This window comes from Lissotriton helveticus, chromosome 12 (genome assembly GCF_964261635.1).
Source record: "Lissotriton helveticus chromosome 12, aLisHel1.1, whole genome shotgun sequence".
NCBI classification, from domain to species: Eukaryota; Metazoa; Chordata; class Amphibia; order Caudata; family Salamandridae; genus Lissotriton; species Lissotriton helveticus.
The window spans coordinates 139957777-139978733 of NC_136073.1; the positions used below are offsets into that span (position 1 = coordinate 139957777).

The 20957-nt window shown below is 42.9% G+C and overlaps 16 non-coding genes across 16 annotated transcripts; all 16 read right to left on the reverse strand.

Annotated features, from left to right (window-relative positions):
* Positions 1-197: 197 nt before the first annotated feature.
* Positions 198-271, reverse strand: TRNAT-AGU (transfer RNA threonine (anticodon AGU)). Its single transcript has one exon. It is a non-coding gene; the product is annotated as a tRNA-Thr (tRNA).
* Positions 272-2304: 2033 nt separating this feature from the next.
* Positions 2305-2378, reverse strand: TRNAT-AGU (transfer RNA threonine (anticodon AGU)). Its single transcript has one exon. It is a non-coding gene; the product is annotated as a tRNA-Thr (tRNA).
* A 1053-nt stretch (positions 2379-3431) lies between these two features.
* On the reverse strand, positions 3432-3503 carry TRNAH-GUG (transfer RNA histidin (anticodon GUG)). The gene has a single exon. It is a non-coding gene; the product is annotated as a tRNA-His (tRNA).
* An 896-nt stretch (positions 3504-4399) lies between these two features.
* Positions 4400-4473, reverse strand: TRNAT-AGU (transfer RNA threonine (anticodon AGU)). The gene has a single exon. It is a non-coding gene; the product is annotated as a tRNA-Thr (tRNA).
* A 2029-nt stretch (positions 4474-6502) lies between these two features.
* On the reverse strand, positions 6503-6576 carry TRNAT-AGU (transfer RNA threonine (anticodon AGU)). The gene has a single exon. It is a non-coding gene; the product is annotated as a tRNA-Thr (tRNA).
* A 671-nt stretch (positions 6577-7247) lies between these two features.
* Positions 7248-7321, reverse strand: TRNAI-AAU (transfer RNA isoleucine (anticodon AAU)). The gene has a single exon. It is a non-coding gene; the product is annotated as a tRNA-Ile (tRNA).
* Positions 7322-8605: 1284 nt separating this feature from the next.
* On the reverse strand, positions 8606-8679 carry TRNAT-AGU (transfer RNA threonine (anticodon AGU)). The gene has a single exon. It is a non-coding gene; the product is annotated as a tRNA-Thr (tRNA).
* A 671-nt stretch (positions 8680-9350) lies between these two features.
* Positions 9351-9424, reverse strand: TRNAI-AAU (transfer RNA isoleucine (anticodon AAU)). Its single transcript has one exon. It is a non-coding gene; the product is annotated as a tRNA-Ile (tRNA).
* Positions 9425-10712: 1288 nt separating this feature from the next.
* TRNAT-AGU (transfer RNA threonine (anticodon AGU)) lies at positions 10713-10786 on the reverse strand. The gene has a single exon. It is a non-coding gene; the product is annotated as a tRNA-Thr (tRNA).
* A 2033-nt stretch (positions 10787-12819) lies between these two features.
* TRNAT-AGU (transfer RNA threonine (anticodon AGU)) lies at positions 12820-12893 on the reverse strand. Its single transcript has one exon. It is a non-coding gene; the product is annotated as a tRNA-Thr (tRNA).
* A 1053-nt stretch (positions 12894-13946) lies between these two features.
* On the reverse strand, positions 13947-14018 carry TRNAH-GUG (transfer RNA histidin (anticodon GUG)). Its single transcript has one exon. It is a non-coding gene; the product is annotated as a tRNA-His (tRNA).
* Positions 14019-14914: 896 nt separating this feature from the next.
* Positions 14915-14988, reverse strand: TRNAT-AGU (transfer RNA threonine (anticodon AGU)). The gene has a single exon. It is a non-coding gene; the product is annotated as a tRNA-Thr (tRNA).
* A 1060-nt stretch (positions 14989-16048) lies between these two features.
* TRNAH-GUG (transfer RNA histidin (anticodon GUG)) lies at positions 16049-16120 on the reverse strand. The gene has a single exon. It is a non-coding gene; the product is annotated as a tRNA-His (tRNA).
* An 896-nt stretch (positions 16121-17016) lies between these two features.
* Positions 17017-17090, reverse strand: TRNAT-AGU (transfer RNA threonine (anticodon AGU)). The gene has a single exon. It is a non-coding gene; the product is annotated as a tRNA-Thr (tRNA).
* Positions 17091-17761: 671 nt separating this feature from the next.
* TRNAI-AAU (transfer RNA isoleucine (anticodon AAU)) lies at positions 17762-17835 on the reverse strand. The gene has a single exon. It is a non-coding gene; the product is annotated as a tRNA-Ile (tRNA).
* A 1284-nt stretch (positions 17836-19119) lies between these two features.
* On the reverse strand, positions 19120-19193 carry TRNAT-AGU (transfer RNA threonine (anticodon AGU)). The gene has a single exon. It is a non-coding gene; the product is annotated as a tRNA-Thr (tRNA).
* Between the last annotated feature and the right edge of the window lie 1764 nt (positions 19194-20957).

The following is a 20957-nucleotide window of genomic DNA, read 5'->3' on the forward strand; positions in this document are numbered from 1 at the left end:
CCAAACTGATTGGCTTTGAAAATTAAAGATACTGGTGGCTGGTGGTACATTACAATGGCAGGTAAAAACCCGAAACATCTTTAGGTTTTAAGGAGGAGCATTGTGTACATGAGGATAATTATAATAGGAGAAATTGTGTTTGCAGACAATGAGTCTTTAATCAAACAAAAAGTCTTGTATGAGGTTGTGTAAAAACAAGGCACTGCTGAGATTCAAACTCAGGATCTCCTGTTTACTAGACAGGCGCTTTAACCAACTAAGCCACAGCGCCTCTTTCCACTCACTTGGAACCATTGTACCTTCTGTGTTGGTATCACTGTGAGGCACTCCATACTTTTCTGTCTCTAAATTTTTATCCAGCTACTACCGACAAGAAAATGGAGAAAGAAAAATCTGAACATGGTATGGAAAAATTACAAAGAGGGTCACGACAAACGTATATCATTAGGTGTACATATCTGTATTCATTTTGCAATATTTACACGGGTGGACGAGTGTGCTATACATACGTTAAACTAAACAAGAGTGTAACGATGTTAAAGATCACTAATACATAGCAGACAATTTAATGATGCCTACATAACCCATGTGCTCTTTCCTTCACCTCTCGTCACCTCTGGACACCCCAACGAGAAGCCGAGAAATCGTCACTTTTGGAGAGAAAGTGTCACCTTTAGTTGATGCGTCCCAGCTTTAAACAGGGCTTCAAAAAGTGCACTTTGAGAGACCCAAGGAGCGGGCTGGTCGTCCAGCCATAGGAGAGGGAGGCTGGGGACTGTTAGACCACAGTGCCCTTTACATGGTACTAGCAACACTCACCCTTGAACAAACATCAGCCATCAGAGCCCAGTTAATGACCAGAATAAACAAACAACCTATACGTTGTTTTTAAACGTCTTGTACTGTAATGCATGACTTTTCTATTTTAATTGTGAAAAATACTGGCTGGTACGGGGATCGAACCCACAACCTTGGCGTTATTAGCACCACGCTCTAACCAACTGAGCTAACCGGCCAAGTCAATCAAATGGAAAAGGTATTATTACACAAGGAAATGTTTTTGCATTCCTCAAAAACGATTTCTGCACAATTACACGGGCTACAACATCCAAGAGTACATTAAAAGTAAGCATTGCATGTATTAAAACACCCTGTCCCTTCTGCCCCACAGCTGTGGCATCATAATGAAATGACTTCTCATGATTAAAGCTGGCAATTTCACAAATCAAAGAAAACAAAGTGTTTGGGACAGGTGTTATTTAAAAAAAAATAATACTCTGTATATTGCAAATAAAAAATATCACACAACTGCCATGACATTGCCACCCGCGATGCCGTGACTCGGATTCGAACCGAGGTTGCTGCGGCCACAACGCAGGCAGAGTACTAACCACTATACGATCACGGCGAGCTACTTGGGCTACTCAGGCCCATGATGTATGTGACTTTTATAGTGCAAATCAGGTGACACTGTCAGTCATGAGAGTCTTATATGTAGTGTATGTGTTTTGAGGCAGATGCTGCACATTTCACCTCTTTGACTGGGATGTTCACAAACCAACACAGACAGCCCTCCAGTCCTACTCTGCTAGGACCGCTCCCTCCTTTTTACACCTCAAGCGTTATGTTATTCAAACATTGGAAGAGTAGTATCAAACCTCTTGGTAAGCCATGAAGAACTGGACATGACGTTTCGTATGTGGTGTGATGCACATGACAATACTCCGTAGGAGTCTCCCGGGACAGACACAATATTTCAGAATAGGCCTCCAGAACCTCACGTGAAGTCTCCCTAAGAGAACACAATATCACTGATGTGGCCTCCAAAACTTGGCACAGTACTATGGATACAGCATTTTTAGCTCCACGCAGCACACAGTGTCATTTTCCAAGCTCTCACAATCCATCAGACTCTGCTGCCCTTGCGTTGCCTGTTCTTGAGGCACTGAAGCTTGAACCTCTTCTGCCTCTTGAGTAACAGTGTCAGTAATGCAATGGTACTCAGGTGCTGCCTGTGCTGCACCTGTTGTTTGAAGCTTGCATTACTGCTGCCTAGGTTGTACTTTGAAGCGAGCGAAGCTTAAAAACATCTTTTCACGTCACAAAACCAAACTGATTGGCTTTGAAAATTAAAGATACTGGTGGCTGGTGGTACATTACAATGGCAGGTAAAAACCCGAAACATCTTTAGGTTTTAAGGAGGAGCACTGTGTACATGAGGATAATTATAATAGGAGAAATTGTGTTTGCAGACAATGAGTCTTTAATCAAACAAAAAGTCTTGTATGAGGTTGTGTAAAAACAAGGCACTGCTGAGATTCAAACTCAGGATCTCCTGTTTACTAGACTGGCGCTTTAACCAACTAAGCCACAGCGCCTATTTCCACTCACTTGGAACCATTGTACCTTCTGTGTTGGTATCACTGTGAGGCACTCCATACTTTTCTGTCTCTAAATTTTTATCCAGCTACTACCGACAAGAAAATGGAGAAAGAAAAATCTGAACATGGTATGGAAAAATTACAAAGAGGGTCACGACAAACGTATATCATTAGGTGTACATATCTGTATTCATTTTGCAATATTTACACGGGTGGACGAGTGTGCTATACATACGTTAAACTAAACAAGAGTGTAACGATGTTAAAGATCACTAATACATAGCAGACAATTTAATGATGCCTACATAACCCATGTGCTCTTTCCTTCACCTCTCGTCACCTCTGGACACCCCAACGAGAAGCCGAGAAATCGTCACTTTTGGAGAGAAAGTGTCACCTTTAGTTGATGCGTCCCAGCTTCAAACAGGGCTTCAAAAAGTGCACTTTGAAAGACCCAAGGAGCGGGCTGGTCGTCCAGACATAGGAGAGGGAGGCTGGGGGCTGTTAGACCACAGTGCCCTTTACATGGTACTAGCAACACTCACCCTTGAACAAACATCAGCCATCAGAGCCCAGTTAATGACCAGAATAAACAAACAACCTATACGTTGTTTTTAAACGTCTTGTACTGTAATGCATGACTTTTCTATTTTAATTGTGAAAAATACTGGCCGGTACGGGGGCGACCTTGGCGTTATTAGCACCACGCTCTAACCAACTGAGCTAACCGGCCAAGTCAATCACACGGAAAAGGTATTATTACACAAGGAAATGTTTTTGCATTCCTCAAAAACGATTTCTGCACAATTACACGGGCTACAACATCCAAGAGTACATTAAAAGTAAGCATTGCATGTATTAAAACGCCCTGTCCCTTCTGCCCCACAGCTGTGGCATCATAATGAAATTACTTCTCATGATTAAAGCTGGCAATTTCACAAATCAAAGAAAACAAAGTGTTTGGGACAGGTGTTATTTAAAAAATAATAATACTCTGTATATTGCAAATAAAAACATATCACCCAACTGCCACGACATTGCCAACCGCGATGCCGTGACTCGGATTCGAACCGAGGTTGCTGCGGCCACAACGCAGAGTACTAACCACTATACGATCACGGCGAGCTACTTGGGCGACTCAGGCCCATGATGTATGTGACTTTTATAGTTCAAATCAGGTGACAATGTCAGTCATGAGAGTCTTATATGTAGTGTATGTGTTTTGAGGCAGATGCTGCACATTCCACCTCTTTGACTGGGATGTTCACAAACCAACACAGACTGCCCTCCAGTCCTACTCTGCTAGGACCGCTCCCTCCTTTTTACACCTCAAGCGTTATGTTATTCAAACATTGGAAGAGTAGTATCAAACCTCTTGGTAAGCCATGAAGAACTGGACATGACGTTTCGTATGTGGTGTGATGCACATGACAATACTCCGTAGGAGTCTCCCGGGACAGACACAATATTTCAGAATAGGCCTCCAGAACCTCACGTGAAGTCTCCCTAAGAGAACACAATATCACTGATGTGGCCTCCAAAACTTGGCACAGTACTATGGATACAGCATTTTTAGCTCCACGCAGCACACAGTGTCATTTTCCAAGCTCTCACAATCCATCAGACTCTGCTGCCCTTGCGTTGCCTGTTCTTGAGGCACTGAAGCTTGAACCTCTTCTGCCTCTTCAGTAACAGTGTCAGTAATGCAATGGTACTCAGGTGCTGCCTGTGCTGCACCTGTTGTTTGAAGCTTGCATTACTGCTGCCTAGGTTGTACTTTGAAGCGAGCGAAGCTTAAAAACATCTTTTCACGTCACAAAACCAAACTGATTGGCTTTGAAAATTAAAGATACTGGTGGCTGGTGGTACATTACAATGGCAGGTAAAAACCCGAAACATCTTTAGGTTTTAAGGAGGAGCATTGTGTACATGAGGAGAATTATAATAGGAGAAATTGTGTTTGCAGACAATGAGTCTTTAATCAAACATAAAGTCTTGTATGAGGTTGTGTAAAAACAAGGCACTGCTGAGATTCGAACTCAGGATCTCCTGTTTACTAGACAGGCGCTTTAACCAACTAAGCCACAGCGCCTATTTCCACGCACTTGGAACAATTGTACCTTCTGTGTTGGTATCACTGTGAGGCACTCCATACTTTTCTGTCTGTAAATTTTTATCCAGCGACTACCGACAAGAAAATGGAGAAAGAAAAACCTGAACATGGTATGGAAAAATTACAAAGAGGGTCACGACAAACGTATATCATTAGGTGTACATATCTGTATTCATTTTGCAATATTTACACGGGTGGACGAGTGTGCTATACATACGTTAAACTAAACAAGAGTGTAACGATGTTAAAGATCACTAATACATAGCAGACAATTTAATGATGCCTACATAACCCATGTGCTCTTTCCTTCACCTCTCGTCACCTCTGGACACCCCAACGAGAAGCCGAGAAATCGTCACTTTTGGAGAGAAAGTGTCACCTTTAGTTGATGCGTCCCAGCTTTAAACAGGGCTTCAAAAAGTGCACTTTGAGAGACCCAAGGAGCGGGCTGGTCGTCCAGCCATAGGAGAGGGAGGCTGGGGACTGTTAGACCACAGTGCCCTTTACATGGTACTAGCAACACTCACCCTTGAACAAACATCAGCCATCAGAGCCCAGTTAATGACCAGAATAAACAAACAACCTATACGTTGTTTTTAAACGTCTTGTACTGTAATGCATGACTTTTCTATTTTAATTGTGAAAAATACTGGCCGGTACGGGGATCGAACCCACAACCTTGGTGTTATTAGCATCACGCTCTAACCAACTGAGCTAACCGGCCAAGTCAATCACACGGAAAAGGTATTATTACACAAGGAAATGTTTTTGCATTCCTCAAAAACGATTTCTGCACAATTACACGGGCTACAACATCCAAGAGTACATTAAAAGTAAGCATTGCATGTATTAAAACACCCTGTCCCTTCTGCCCCACAGCTGTGGCATCATAATGAAATGACTTCTCATGATTAAAGCTGGCAATTTCACAAATCAAAGAAAACAAAGTGTTTGGGACAGGTGTTATTTAAAAAATAATAATACTCTGTATATTGCAAATAAAAAATATCACCCAACTGCCATGACATTGCCACCCGCGATGCCGTGACTCGGATTCGAACCGAGGTTGCTGCGGCCACAACGCAGAGTACTAACCACTATATGATCACGGCGAGCTACTTGGGCTACTCAGGCCCATGATGTATGTGACTTTTATAGTTCAAATCAGGTGACACTGACAGTCATGAGAGTCTTATATGTAGTGTATGTGTTTTGAGGCAGATGCTGCACATTTCACCTCTTTGACTGGGATGTTCACAAACCAACACAGACTGCCCTCCAGTCCTACTCTGCTAGGACCGCTCCCTCCTTTTTACACCTCAAGCGTTATGTTATTCAAACATTGGAAGAGTAGTATCAAACCTCTTGGTAAGCCATGAAGAACTGGGCATGACGTTTCGTATGTGGTGTGATGCACATGACAATACTCCGTAGGAGTCTCCCGGGACAGACGCAATATTTCAGAATAGGCCTCCAGAACCTCACGTGAAGTCTCCCTAAGAGAACACAATATCACTGATGTGGCCTCCAAAACTTGGCACAGTACTATGGATACAGCATTTTTAGCTCCACGCAGCACACAGTGTCATTTTCCAAGCTCTCACAATCCATCAGACTCTGCTGCCCTTGCGTTGCCTGTTCTTGAGGCACTGAAGCTTGAACCTCTTCTGCCTCTTCAGTAACAGTGTCAGTAATGCAATGGTACTCAGGTGCTGCCTGTGCTGCACCTGTTGTTTGAAGCTTGCATTACTGCTGCCTAGGTTGTACTTTGAAGCGAGCGAAGCTTAAAAACATCTTTTCACGTCACAAAACCAAACTGATTGGCTTTGAAAATTAAAGATACTGGTGGCTGGTGGTACATTACAATGGCAGGTAAAAACCCGAAACATCTTTAAGTTTTAAGGAGGAGCATTGTGCACATGAGGATAATTATAATAGGAGAAATTGTGTTTGCAGACAATGAGTCTTTAATCAAACAAAAAGTCTTGTATGAGGTTGTGTAAAAACAAGGCACTGCTGAGATTCGAACTCAGGATCTCCTGTTTACTAGACAGGCGCTTTAACCAACTAAGCCACAGCGCCTATTTCCACTCACTTGGAACAATTGTACCTTCTGTGTTGGTATCACTGTGAGGCACTCCATACTTTTCTGTCTGTAAATTTTTATCCAGCGACTAACGACAAGAAAATGGAGAAAGAAAAACCTGAACATGGTATGGAAAAATTACAAAGAGGGTCACGACAAACGTATATCATTAGGTGTACATATCTGTATTCATTTTGCAATATTTACACGGGTGGACGAGTGTGCTATACATACGTTAAACTAAACAAGAGTGTAACGATGTTAAAGATCACTAATACATATCAGACAATTTAATGATGCCTACATAACCCATGTGCTCTTTCCTTCACCTCTCGTCACCTCTGGACACCCTAACGAGAAGCCGAGAAATCGTCACTTTTGGAGAGAAAGTGTCACCTTTAGTTGATGCGTCCCAGCTTTAAACAGGGCTTCAAAAAGTGCACTTTGAGAGACCCAAGGAGCGGGCTGGTCGTCCAGCCATAGGAGAGGGAGGCTGGGGACTGTTAGACCACAGTGCCCTTTACATGGTACTAGCAACACTCACCCTTGAACAAACATCAGCCATCAGAGCCCAGTTAATGACCAGAATAAACAAACAACCTATACGTTGTTTTTAAACGTCTTGTACTGTAATGCATGACTTTTCTATTTTAATTGTGAAAAATACTGGCCGGTACGGGGATCGAACCCGCAACCTTGGCGTTATTAGCACCACGCTCTAACCAACTGAGCTAACCGGCCAAGTCAATCACACGGAAAAGGTATTATTACACAAGGAAATGTTTTTGCATTCCTCAAAAACGATTTCTGTACAATTACACGGGCTACAACATCCAAGAGTACATTAAAAGTAAGCATTGCATGTATTAAAACACCCTGTCTTTTCTGCCCCACAGCTGTGGCATCATAATGAAATGACTTCTCATGATTAAAGCTGGCAATTTCACAAATCAAAGGAAACAAAGTGTTTGGGACAGGTGGTATTTAAAAAATAATAATACTCTGTATATTGCAAATAAAAAATATCACACAACTGCCATGACATTGCCACCCGCGATGCCGTGACTCGGATTCGAACCGAGGTTGCTGCGGCCACAACGCAGAGTACTAACCACTATATGATCACGGCGAGCTACTTGGGCTACTCAGGCCCATGATGGATGTGACTTTTATAGTGCAAATCAGGTGACACTGTCAGTCATGAGAGTCTTATATGTAGTGTATGTGTTTTGAGGCAGATGCTGCACATTTCACCTCTTTGACTGGGATGTTCACAAACCAACACAGACAGCCCTCCAGTCCTACTCTGCTAGGACCGCTCCCTCCTTTTTACACCTCAAGCGTTATGTTATTCAAACATTGGAAGAGTAGTATCAAACCTCTTGGTAAGCCATGAAGAACTGAACATGACGTTTCGTATGTGGTGTGATGCACATGACAATACTCCGTAGGAGTCTCCCGGGACAGACACAATATTTCAGAATAGGCCTCCAGAACCTCACGTGAAGTCTCCCTAAGAGAACACAATATCACTGATGTGGCCTCCAAAACTTGGCACAGTACTATGGATACAGCATTTTTAGCTCCACGCAGCACACAGTGTCATTTTCCAAGCTCTCACAATCCATCAGACTCTGCTGCCCTTGCGTTGCCTGTTCTTGAGGCACTGAAGCTTGAACCTCTTCTGCCTCTTCAGTAACAGTGTCAGTAATGCAATGGTACTCAGGTGCTGCCTGTGCTGCACCTGTTGTTTGAAGCTTGCATTACTGCTGCCTAGGTTGTACTTTGAAGCGAGCGAAGCTTAAAAACATCTTTTCACGTCACAAAACCAAACTGATTGGCTTTGAAAATTAAAGATACTGGTGGCTGGTGGTACATTACAATGGCAGGTAAAAACCCGAAACATCTTTAGGTTTTAAGGAGGAGCATTGTGTACATGAGGATAATTATAATAGGAGAAATTGTGTTTGCAGACAATGAGTCTTTAATCAAACAAAAAGTCTTGTATGAGGTTGTGTAAAAACAAGGCACTGCTGAGATTCAAACTCAGGATCTCCTGTTTACTAGACAGGCGCTTTAACCAACTAAGCCACAGCGCCTCTTTCCACTCACTTGGAACCATTGTACCTTCTGTGTTGGTATCACTGTGAGGCACTCCATACTTTTCTGTCTCTAAATTTTTATCCAGCTACTACCGACAAGAAAATGGAGAAAGAAAAATCTGAACATGGTATGGAAAAATTACAAAGAGGGTCACGACAAACGTATATCATTAGGTGTACATATCTGTATTCATTTTGCAATATTTACACGGGTGGACGAGTGTGCTATACATACGTTAAACTAAACAAGAGTGTAACGATGTTAAAGATCACTAATACATAGCAGACAATTTAATGATGCCTACATAACCCATGTGCTCTTTCCTTCACCTCTCGTCACCTCTGGACACCCCAACGAGAAGCCGAGAAATCGTCACTTTTGGAGAGAAAGTGTCACCTTTAGTTGATGCGTCCCAGCTTTAAACAGGGCTTCAAAAAGTGCACTTTGAGAGACCCAAGGAGCGGGCTGGTCGTCCAGCCATAGGAGAGGGAGGCTGGGGACTGTTAGACCACAGTGCCCTTTACATGGTACTAGCAACACTCACCCTTGAACAAACATCAGCCATCAGAGCCCAGTTAATGACCAGAATAAACAAACAACCTATACGTTGTTTTTAAACGTCTTGTACTGTAATGCATGACTTTTCTATTTTAATTGTGAAAAATACTGGCCGGTACGGGGATCGAACCCACAACCTTGGCGTTATTAGCACCACGCTCTAACCAACTGAGCTAACCGGCCAAGTCAATCAAATGGAAAAGGTATTATTACACAAGGAAATGTTTTTGCATTCCTCAAAAACGATTTCTGCACAATTACACGGGCTACAACATCCAAGAGTACATTAAAAGTAAGCATTGCATGTATTAAAACACCCTGTCCCTTCTGCCCCACAGCTGTGGCATCATAATGAAATGACTTCTCATGATTAAAGCTGGCAATTTCACAAATCAAAGAAAACAAAGTGTTTGGGACAGGTGTTATTTAAAAAAAAATAATACTCTGTATATTGCAAATAAAAAATATCACACAACTGCCATGACATTGCCACCCGCGATGCCGTGACTCGGATTCGAACCGAGGTTGCTGCGGCCACAACGCAGGCAGAGTACTAACCACTATACGATCACGGCGAGCTACTTGGGCTACTCAGGCCCATGATGTATGTGACTTTTATAGTGCAAATCAGGTGACACTGTCAGTCATGAGAGTCTTATATGTAGTGTATGTGTTTTGAGGCAGATGCTGCACATTTCACCTCTTTGACTGGGATGTTCACAAACCAACACAGACAGCCCTCCAGTCCTACTCTGCTAGGACCGCTCCCTCCTTTTTACACCTCAAGCGTTATGTTATTCAAACATTGGAAGAGTAGTATCAAACCTCTTGGTAAGCCATGAAGAACTGGACATGACGTTTCGTATGTGGTGTGATGCACATGACAATACTCCGTAGGAGTCTCCCGGGACAGACACAATATTTCAGAATAGGCCTCCAGAACCTCACGTGAAGTCTCCCTAAGAGAACACAATATCACTGATGTGGCCTCCAAAACTTGGCACAGTACTATGGATACAGCATTTTTAGCTCCACGCAGCACACAGTGTCATTTTCCAAGCTCTCACAATCCATCAGACTCTGCTGCCCTTGCGTTGCCTGTTCTTGAGGCACTGAAGCTTGAACCTCTTCTGCCTCTTCAGTAACAGTGTCAGTAATGCAATGGTACTCAGGTGCTGCCTGTGCTGCACCTGTTGTTTGAAGCTTGCATTACTGCTGCCTAGGTTGTACTTTGAAGCGAGCGAAGCTTAAAAACATCTTTTCACGTCACAAAACCAAACTGATTGGCTTTGAAAATTAAAGATACTGGTGGCTGGTGGTACATTACAATGGCAGGTAAAAACCCGAAACATCTTTAGGTTTTAAGGAGGAGCATTGTGTACATGAGGATAATTATAATAGGAGAAATTGTGTTTGCAGACAATGAGTCTTTAATCAAACAAAAAGTCTTGTATGAGGTTGTGTAAAAACAAGGCACTGCTGAGATTCAAACTCAGGATCTCCTGTTTACTAGACAGGCGCTTTAACCAACTAAGCCACAGCGCCTCTTTCCACTCACTTGGAACCATTGTACCTTCTGTGTTGGTATCACTGTGAGGCACTCCATACTTTTCTGTCTCTAAATTTTTATCCAGCTACTACCGACAAGAAAATGGAGAAAGAAAAATCTGAACATGGTATGGAAAAATTACAAAGAGGGTCACGACAAACGTATATCATTAGGTGTACATATCTGTATTCATTTTGCAATATTTACACGGGTGGACGAGTGTGCTATACATACGTTAAACTAAACAAGAGTGTAACGATGTTAAAGATCACTAATACATAGCAGACAATTTAATGATGCCTACATAACCCATGTGCTCTTTCCTTCACCTCTCGTCACCTCTGGACACCCCAACGAGAAGCCGAGAAATCGTCACTTTTGGAGAGAAAGTGTCACCTTTAGTTGATGCGTCCCAGCTTTAAACAGGGCTTCAAAAAGTGCACTTTGAGAGACCCAAGGAGCGGGCTGGTCGTCCAGCCATAGGAGAGGGAGGCTGGGGACTGTTAGACCACAGTGCCCTTTACATGGTACTAGCAACACTCACCCTTGAACAAACATCAGCCATCAGAGCCCAGTTAATGACCAGAATAAACAAACAACCTATACGTTGTTTTTAAACGTCTTGTACTGTAATGCATGACTTTTCTATTTTAATTGTGAAAAATACTGGCTGGTACGGGGATCGAACCCACAACCTTGGCGTTATTAGCACCACGCTCTAACCAACTGAGCTAACCGGCCAAGTCAATCAAATGGAAAAGGTATTATTACACAAGGAAATGTTTTTGCATTCCTCAAAAACGATTTCTGCACAATTACACGGGCTACAACATCCAAGAGTACATTAAAAGTAAGCATTGCATGTATTAAAACACCCTGTCCCTTCTGCCCCACAGCTGTGGCATCATAATGAAATGACTTCTCATGATTAAAGCTGGCAATTTCACAAATCAAAGAAAACAAAGTGTTTGGGACAGGTGTTATTTAAAAAAAAATAATACTCTGTATATTGCAAATAAAAAATATCACACAACTGCCATGATATTGCCACCCGCGATGCCGTGACTCGGATTCGAACCGAGGTTGCTGCGGCCACAACGCAGGCAGAGTACTAACCACTATACGATCACGGCGAGCTACTTGGGCTACTCAGGCCCATGATGTATGTGACTTTTATAGTGCAAATCAGGTGACACTGTCAGTCATGAGAGTCTTATATGTAGTGTATGTGTTTTGAGGCAGATGCTGCACATTTCACCTCTTTGACTGGGATGTTCACAAACCAACACAGACAGCCCTCCAGTCCTACTCTGCTAGGACCGCTCCCTCCTTTTTACACCTCAAGCGTTATGTTATTCAAACATTGGAAGAGTAGTATCAAACCTCTTGGTAAGCCATGAAGAACTGGACATGACGTTTCGTATGTGGTGTGATGCACATGACAATACTCCGTAGGAGTCTCCCGGGACAGACACAATATTTCAGAATAGGCCTCCAGAACCTCACGTGAAGTCTCCCTAAGAGAACACAATATCACTGATGTGGCCTCCAAAACTTGGCACAGTACTATGGATACAGCATTTTTAGCTCCACGCAGCACACAGTGTCATTTTCCAAGCTCTCACAATCCATCAGACTCTGCTGCCCTTGCGTTGCCTGTTCTTGAGGCACTGAAGCTTGAACCTCTTCTGCCTCTTGAGTAACAGTGTCAGTAATGCAATGGTACTCAGGTGCTGCCTGTGCTGCACCTGTTGTTTGAAGCTTGCATTACTGCTGCCTAGGTTGTACTTTGAAGCGAGCGAAGCTTAAAAACATCTTTTCACGTCACAAAACCAAACTGATTGGCTTTGAAAATTAAAGATACTGGTGGCTGGTGGTACATTACAATGGCAGGTAAAAACCCGAAACATCTTTAGGTTTTAAGGAGGAGCACTGTGTACATGAGGATAATTATAATAGGAGAAATTGTGTTTGCAGACAATGAGTCTTTAATCAAACAAAAAGTCTTGTATGAGGTTGTGTAAAAACAAGGCACTGCTGAGATTCAAACTCAGGATCTCCTGTTTACTAGACTGGCGCTTTAACCAACTAAGCCACAGCGCCTATTTCCACTCACTTGGAACCATTGTACCTTCTGTGTTGGTATCACTGTGAGGCACTCCATACTTTTCTGTCTCTAAATTTTTATCCAGCTACTACCGACAAGAAAATGGAGAAAGAAAAATCTGAACATGGTATGGAAAAATTACAAAGAGGGTCACGACAAACGTATATCATTAGGTGTACATATCTGTATTCATTTTGCAATATTTACACGGGTGGACGAGTGTGCTATACATACGTTAAACTAAACAAGAGTGTAACGATGTTAAAGATCACTAATACATAGCAGACAATTTAATGATGCCTACATAACCCATGTGCTCTTTCCTTCACCTCTCGTCACCTCTGGACACCCCAACGAGAAGCCGAGAAATCGTCACTTTTGGAGAGAAAGTGTCACCTTTAGTTGATGCGTCCCAGCTTCAAACAGGGCTTCAAAAAGTGCACTTTGAAAGACCCAAGGAGCGGGCTGGTCGTCCAGACATAGGAGAGGGAGGCTGGGGGCTGTTAGACCACAGTGCCCTTTACATGGTACTAGCAACACTCACCCTTGAACAAACATCAGCCATCAGAGCCCAGTTAATGACCAGAATAAACAAACAACCTATACGTTGTTTTTAAACGTCTTGTACTGTAATGCATGACTTTTCTATTTTAATTGTGAAAAATACTGGCCGGTACGGGGGCGACCTTGGCGTTATTAGCACCACGCTCTAACCAACTGAGCTAACCGGCCAAGTCAATCACACGGAAAAGGTATTATTACACAAGGAAATGTTTTTGCATTCCTCAAAAACGATTTCTGCACAATTACACGGGCTACAACATCCAAGAGTACATTAAAAGTAAGCATTGCATGTATTAAAACGCCCTGTCCCTTCTGCCCCACAGCTGTGGCATCATAATGAAATTACTTCTCATGATTAAAGCTGGCAATTTCACAAATCAAAGAAAACAAAGTGTTTGGGACAGGTGTTATTTAAAAAATAATAATACTCTGTATATTGCAAATAAAAACATATCACCCAACTGCCACGACATTGCCAACCGCGATGCCGTGACTCGGATTCGAACCGAGGTTGCTGCGGCCACAACGCAGAGTACTAACCACTATACGATCACGGCGAGCTACTTGGGCGACTCAGGCCCATGATGTATGTGACTTTTATAGTTCAAATCAGGTGACAATGTCAGTCATGAGAGTCTTATATGTAGTGTATGTGTTTTGAGGCAGATGCTGCACATTCCACCTCTTTGACTGGGATGTTCACAAACCAACACAGACTGCCCTCCAGTCCTACTCTGCTAGGACCGCTCCCTCCTTTTTACACCTCAAGCGTTATGTTATTCAAACATTGGAAGAGTAGTATCAAACCTCTTGGTAAGCCATGAAGAACTGGACATGACGTTTCGTATGTGGTGTGATGCACATGACAATACTCCGTAGGAGTCTCCCGGGACAGACACAATATTTCAGAATAGGCCTCCAGAACCTCACGTGAAGTCTCCCTAAGAGAACACAATATCACTGATGTGGCCTCCAAAACTTGGCACAGTACTATGGATACAGCATTTTTAGCTCCACGCAGCACACAGTGTCATTTTCCAAGCTCTCACAATCCATCAGACTCTGCTGCCCTTGCGTTGCCTGTTCTTGAGGCACTGAAGCTTGAACCTCTTCTGCCTCTTCAGTAACAGTGTCAGTAATGCAATGGTACTCAGGTGCTGCCTGTGCTGCACCTGTTGTTTGAAGCTTGCATTACTGCTGCCTAGGTTGTACTTTGAAGCGAGCGAAGCTTAAAAACATCTTTTCACGTCACAAAACCAAACTGATTGGCTTTGAAAATTAAAGATACTGGTGGCTGGTGGTACATTACAATGGCAGGTAAAAACCCGAAACATCTTTAGGTTTTAAGGAGGAGCATTGTGTACATGAGGAGAATTATAATAGGAGAAATTGTGTTTGCAGACAATGAGTCTTTAATCAAACATAAAGTCTTGTATGAGGTTGTGTAAAAACAAGGCACTGCTGAGATTCAAACTCAGGATCTCCTGTTTACTAGACAGGCGCTTTAACCAACTAAGCCACAGCGCCTATTTCCACGCACTTGGAACAATTGTACCTTCTGTGTTGGTATCACTGTGAGGCACTCCATACTTTTCTGTCTGTAAATTTTTATCCAGCGACTACCGACAAGAAAATGGAGAAAGAAAAACCTGAACATGGTATGGAAAAATTACAAAGAGGGTCACGACAAACGTATATCATTAGGTGTACATATCTGTATTCATTTTGCAATATTTACACGGGTGGACGAGTGTGCTATACATACGTTAAACTAAACAAGAGTGTAACGATGTTAAAGATCACTAATACATAGCAGACAATTTAATGATGCCTACATAACCCATGTGCTCTTTCCTTCACCTCTCGTCACCTCTGGACACCCCAACGAGAAGCCGAGAAATCGTCACTTTTGGAGAGAAAGTGTCACCTTTAGTTGATGCGTCCCAGCTTTAAACAGGGCTTCAAAAAGTGCACTTTGAGAGACCCAAGGAGCGGGCTGGTCGTCCAGCCATAGGAGAGGGAGGCTGGGGACTGTTAGACCACAGTGCCCTTTACATGGTACTAGCAACACTCACCCTTGAACAAACATCAGCCATCAGAGCCCAGTTAATGACCAGAATAAACAAACAACCTATACGTTGTTTTTAAACGTCTTGTACTGTAATGCATGACTTTTCTATTTTAATTGTGAAAAATACTGGCCGGTACGGGGATCGAACCCACAACCTTGGTGTTATTAGCACCACGCTCTAACCAACTGAGCTAACCGGCCAAGTCAATCACACGGAAAAGGTATTATTACACAAGGAAATGTTTTTGCATTCCTCAAAAACGATTTCTGCACAATTACACGGGCTACAACATCCAAGAGTACATTAAAAGTAAGCATTGCATGTATTAAAACACCCTGTCCCTTCTGCCCCACAGCTGTGGCATCATAATGAAATGACTTCTCATGATTAAAGCTGCAATTTCACAAATCAAAGAAAACAAAGTGTTTGGGACAGGTGTTATTTAAAAAATAATAATACTCTGTATATTGCAAATAAAAAAGATCACCCAACTGCAATGACATTGCCACCCGTGATGCCGTGACTCGGATTCGAACCGAGGTTGCTGCGGCCACAACGCAGAGTACTAACCACTATACGATCACGGCGAGCTACTTGGGCTACTCAGGCCCATGATGTATGTGACTTTTATAGTTCAAATCAGGTGACACTGACAGTCATGAGAGTCTTATATGTAGTGTATGTGTTTTGAGGCAGATGCTGCACATTTCACCTCTTTGACTGGGATGTTCACAAACCAACACAGACTGCCCTCCAGTCCTACTCTGCTAGGACCGCTCCCTCCTTTTTACACCTCAAGCGTTATGTTATTCAAACATCGAAAGAGTAGTATCAAACCTCTTGGTAAGCCATGAAGAACTGGACATGACGTTTCGTATGTGGTGTGATGCACATGACAATACTCCGTAGGAGTCTCCCGGGACAGACACAATATTTCAGAATAGGCCTCCAGAACCTCACGTGAAGTCTCCCTAAGAGAACACAATATCACTGATGTGGCCTCCAAAACTTGGCACAGTACTATGGATACAGCATTTTTAGCTCCACGCAGCACACAGTGTCATTTTCCAAGCTCTCACAATCTATCAGACTCTGCTGCCCTTGCGTTGCCTGTTCTTGAGGCACTGAAGCTTGAACCTCTTCTGCCTCTTCAGTAACAGTGTCTGTAATGCAATGGTACTCAGGTGCTGCCTGTGCTGCACCTGTTGTTTGAAGCTTGCATTACTGCTGCCTAGGTTGTACTTTGAAGCGAGCGAAGCTTAAAAACATCTTTTCACGTCACAAAACCAAACTGATTGGCTTTGAAAATTAAAGATACTGGTGGCTGGTGGTACATTACAATGGCAGGTAAAAACGCGAAACATCTTTAGGTTTTAAGGAGGAGCATTGTGTACATGAGGATAATTATAATAGGAGAAATTGTGTTTGCAGACAATGAGTCTTTAATCAAACAAAAAGTCTTGTATGAGGTTGTTTAAAAACAAGGCACTGCTGAGATTCGAACTCAGGATCTCCTGTTTACTAGACAGGCACTTTAACCAACTAAGCCACAGCGCCTATTTCCACTCACTTGGAACAATTGTACCTTCTGTGTTGGTATCACTGTGAGGCACTCCATACTTTTCTGTCTGTAAATTTTTATCCAGCGACTACCGACAAGAAAATGGAGAAAGAAAAACCTGAACATGGTATGGAAAAATTACAAAGAGGGTCACGACAAACGTATATCATTAGGTGTACATATCTGTATTCATTTTGCAATATTTACACGGGTGGACGAGTGTGCTATACATACGTTAAACTAAACAAGAGTGTAACGATGTTAAAGATCACTAATACATAGCAGACAATTTAATGATGCCTACATAACCCATGTGCTCTTTCCTTCCCCTCTCGTCACCTCTGGACACCCCAACGAGAAGCCGAGAAATCGTCACTTTTGGAGAGAAAGTGTCACCTTTAGTTGATGCGTCCCAGCTTTAAACAGGGCTTCAAAAAGTGCACGTTGAGAGACCCAAGGAGCGGGCTGGTCGTCCAGCCATAGGAGAGGGAGGATGGGGGCTGTTAGACCACAGTGCCCTTTACATGGTACTAGCAACACTCACCCTTGAACAAACATCAGCCATCAGAGCCCAGTTAATGACCAGAATAAACAAACAACCTATACGTTGTTTTTAAACGTCTTGTACTGTAATGCATGACTTTTCTATTTTAATTGTGAAAAATACTGGCCGGTACGGGGTTCGAACCCGCAACCTTGGCGTTATTAGCACCACGCTCTAACCAACTGAGCTAACCGGCCAAGTCAATCACACGGAAAAGGTATTATTACACAAGGAAATGTTTTTGCATTCCTCAAAAACGATTTCTGCACAATTACACGGGCTACAACATCCAAGAGTACATTAAAAGTAAGCATTGCATGTATTAAAACACCCTGTCCCTTCTGCCCCACAGCTGTGGCATCATAATGAAATGACTTCACATGATTAAAGCTGGCAATTTCACAAATCAAAGAAAACAAAGTGTTTGGGACAGGTGTTATTTAAAAAATAATAATACTCTGTATATTGCAAATAAAAAATATCACCCAACTGCCATGACATTGCCACCCGCGATGCCGTGACTCGGATTCGAACCGAGGTTGCTGCGGCCACAACGCAGAGTACTAACCACTATACGATCACGGAGAGCTACTTGGGCTACTCATGCCCATGATGTATGTGACTTTTATAGTGCAAATCAGGTGACACTGTCAGTCATGAGAGTCTTATATGTAGTGTATGTGTTTTGAGGCAGATGCTGCACATTTCATCTCTTTGACTGGGATGTTCACAAACCAACACAGACAGCCCTCCAGTCCTACTCTGCTAGGACCGCTCCCTCCTTTTTACACCTCAAGCGTTATGTTATTCAAACATTGGAAGAGTAGTATCAAACCTCTTGGTAAGCCATGAAGAACTGGACATGACGTTTCGTATGTGGTGTGATGCACATGACAATACTCCGTAGGAGTCTCCCGGGACAGACACAATATTTCAGAATAGGCCTCCAGAACCTCACGTGAATTCTCCCTAAGAGAACACAATATCACTGATGTGGCCTCCAAAACTTGGCACAGTACTATGGATACAGCATTTTTAGCTCCATGCAGCACACAGTGTCATTTTCCAAGCTCTCACAATCCATCAGACTCTGCTGCCCTTGCGTTGCCTGTTCTTGAGGCACTGAAGCTTGAACCTCTTCTGCCTCTTCAGTAACAGTGTCAGTAATGCAATGGTACTCAGGTGCTGCCTGTGCTGCACCTGTTGTTTGAAGCTTGCATTACTGCTGCCTAGGTTGTACTTTGAAGCGAGCGAAGCTTAAAAACATCTTTTCACGTCACAAAACCAAACTGATTGGCTTTGAAAATTAAAGATACTGGTGGCTGGTGGTACATTACAATGGCAGGTAAAAACCCGAAACATCTTTAGGTTTTAAGGAGGAGCATTGTGTACATGAGGATAATTATAATAGGAGAAATTGTGTTTGCAGACAATGAGTCTTTAATCAAACAAAAAGTCTTGTATGAGGTTGTGTAAAAACAAGGCACTGCTGAGATTCAAACTCAGGATCTCCTGTTTACTAGACAGGCGCTTTAACCAACTAAGCCACAGCGCCTATTTCCACTCACTTGGAACCATTGTACCTTCTGTGTTGGTATCACTGTGAGGCACTCCATACTTTTCTGTCTCTAAATTTTTATCCAGCTACTACCGACAAGAAAATGGAGAAAGAAAAACCTGAACATGGTATGGAAAAATTACAAAGAGGGTCACGACAAACGTATATCATTAGGTGTACATATCTGTATTCATTTTGCAATATTTACACGGGTGGACGAGTATGCTATACATATGTTAAACTAAACAAGAGTGTAACGATGTTAAAGATCACTAATACATAGCAGACAATTTAATGATGCCTACATAACCCATGTGCTCTTTCCTTCACCTCTCGTCACTCTGGACACCCCAACGAGAAGCCGAGAAATCGTCACTTTTGGAGAGAAAGTGTCACCTTTAGTTGATGCGTCCCAGCTTCAAACAGGGCTTCAAAAAGTGCACTTTGAGAGACCCAAGGAGCGGGCTGGTCGTCCAGCCATAGGAGAGGGAGGCTGGGGGCTGTTAGACCACAGTGCCCTTTACATGGTACTAGCAACACTCACCCTTGAACAAACATCAGCCATCAGAGCCCAGTTAATGACCAGAATAAACAAACTTTCTATACGTTGTTTTTAAACGTCTTGTACTGTAATGCATGACTTTTCTATTTTAATTGTGAAAAATACTGGCCGGTACGGGGGCGACCTTGGCGTTATTAGCACCACGCTCTAACCAACTGAGCTAACCGGCCAAGTCAATCACACGGAAAAGGTATTATTACACAAGGAAATGTTTTTGCATTCCTCAAAAACGATTTCTGCACAATTACACGGGCTACAACATCCAAGAGTACATTAAAAGTAAGCATTGCATGTATTAAAACACCCTGTCCCTTCTGCCCCACAGCTGTGGCATCATAATGAAATGACTTCTCATGATTAAAGCTGGCAATTTCACAAATCAAAGAAAACAAAGTGTTTGGGACAGGTGTTATTTAAAAAATAATAATACTCTGTATATTGCAAATAAAAAATATCACCCAACTGCCATGACATTGCCACCCGCGATGCCGTGACTCGGATTCGAACCGAGGTTGCTGCGGCCACAACGCAGAGTACTAACCACTATATGATCACGGCGAGCTACTTGGGCTACTCAGGCCCATGATGTATGTGACTTTTATAGTTCAAATCAGGTGACACTGACAGTCATGAGAGTCTTATATGTAGTGTATGTGTTTTGAGGCAGATGCTGCACATTTCACCTCTTTGACTGGGATGTTCACAAACCAACACAGACTGCCCTCCAGTCCTACTCTGCTAGGACCGCTCCCTCCTTTTTACACCTCAAGCGTTATGTTATTCAAACATTGGAAGAGTAGTATCAAACCTCTTGGTAAGCCATGAAGAACTGGGCATGACGTTTCGTATGTGGTGTGATGCACATGACAATACTCCGTAGGAGTCTCCCGGGACAGACACAATATTTCAGAATAGGCCTCCAGAACCTCACGTGAAGTCTCCCTAAGAGAACACAATATCACTGATGTGGCCTCCAAAACTTGGCACAGTACTATGGATACAGCATTTTTAGCTCCACGCAGCACACAGTGTCATTTTCCAAGCTCTCACAATCCATCAGACTCTGCTGCCCTTGCGTTGCCTGTTCTTGAGGCACTGAAGCTTGAACCTCTTCTGCCTCTTCAGTAACAGTGTCAGTAATGCAATGGTACTCAGGTGCTGCCTGTGCTGCACCTGTTGTTTGAAGCTTGCATTACTGC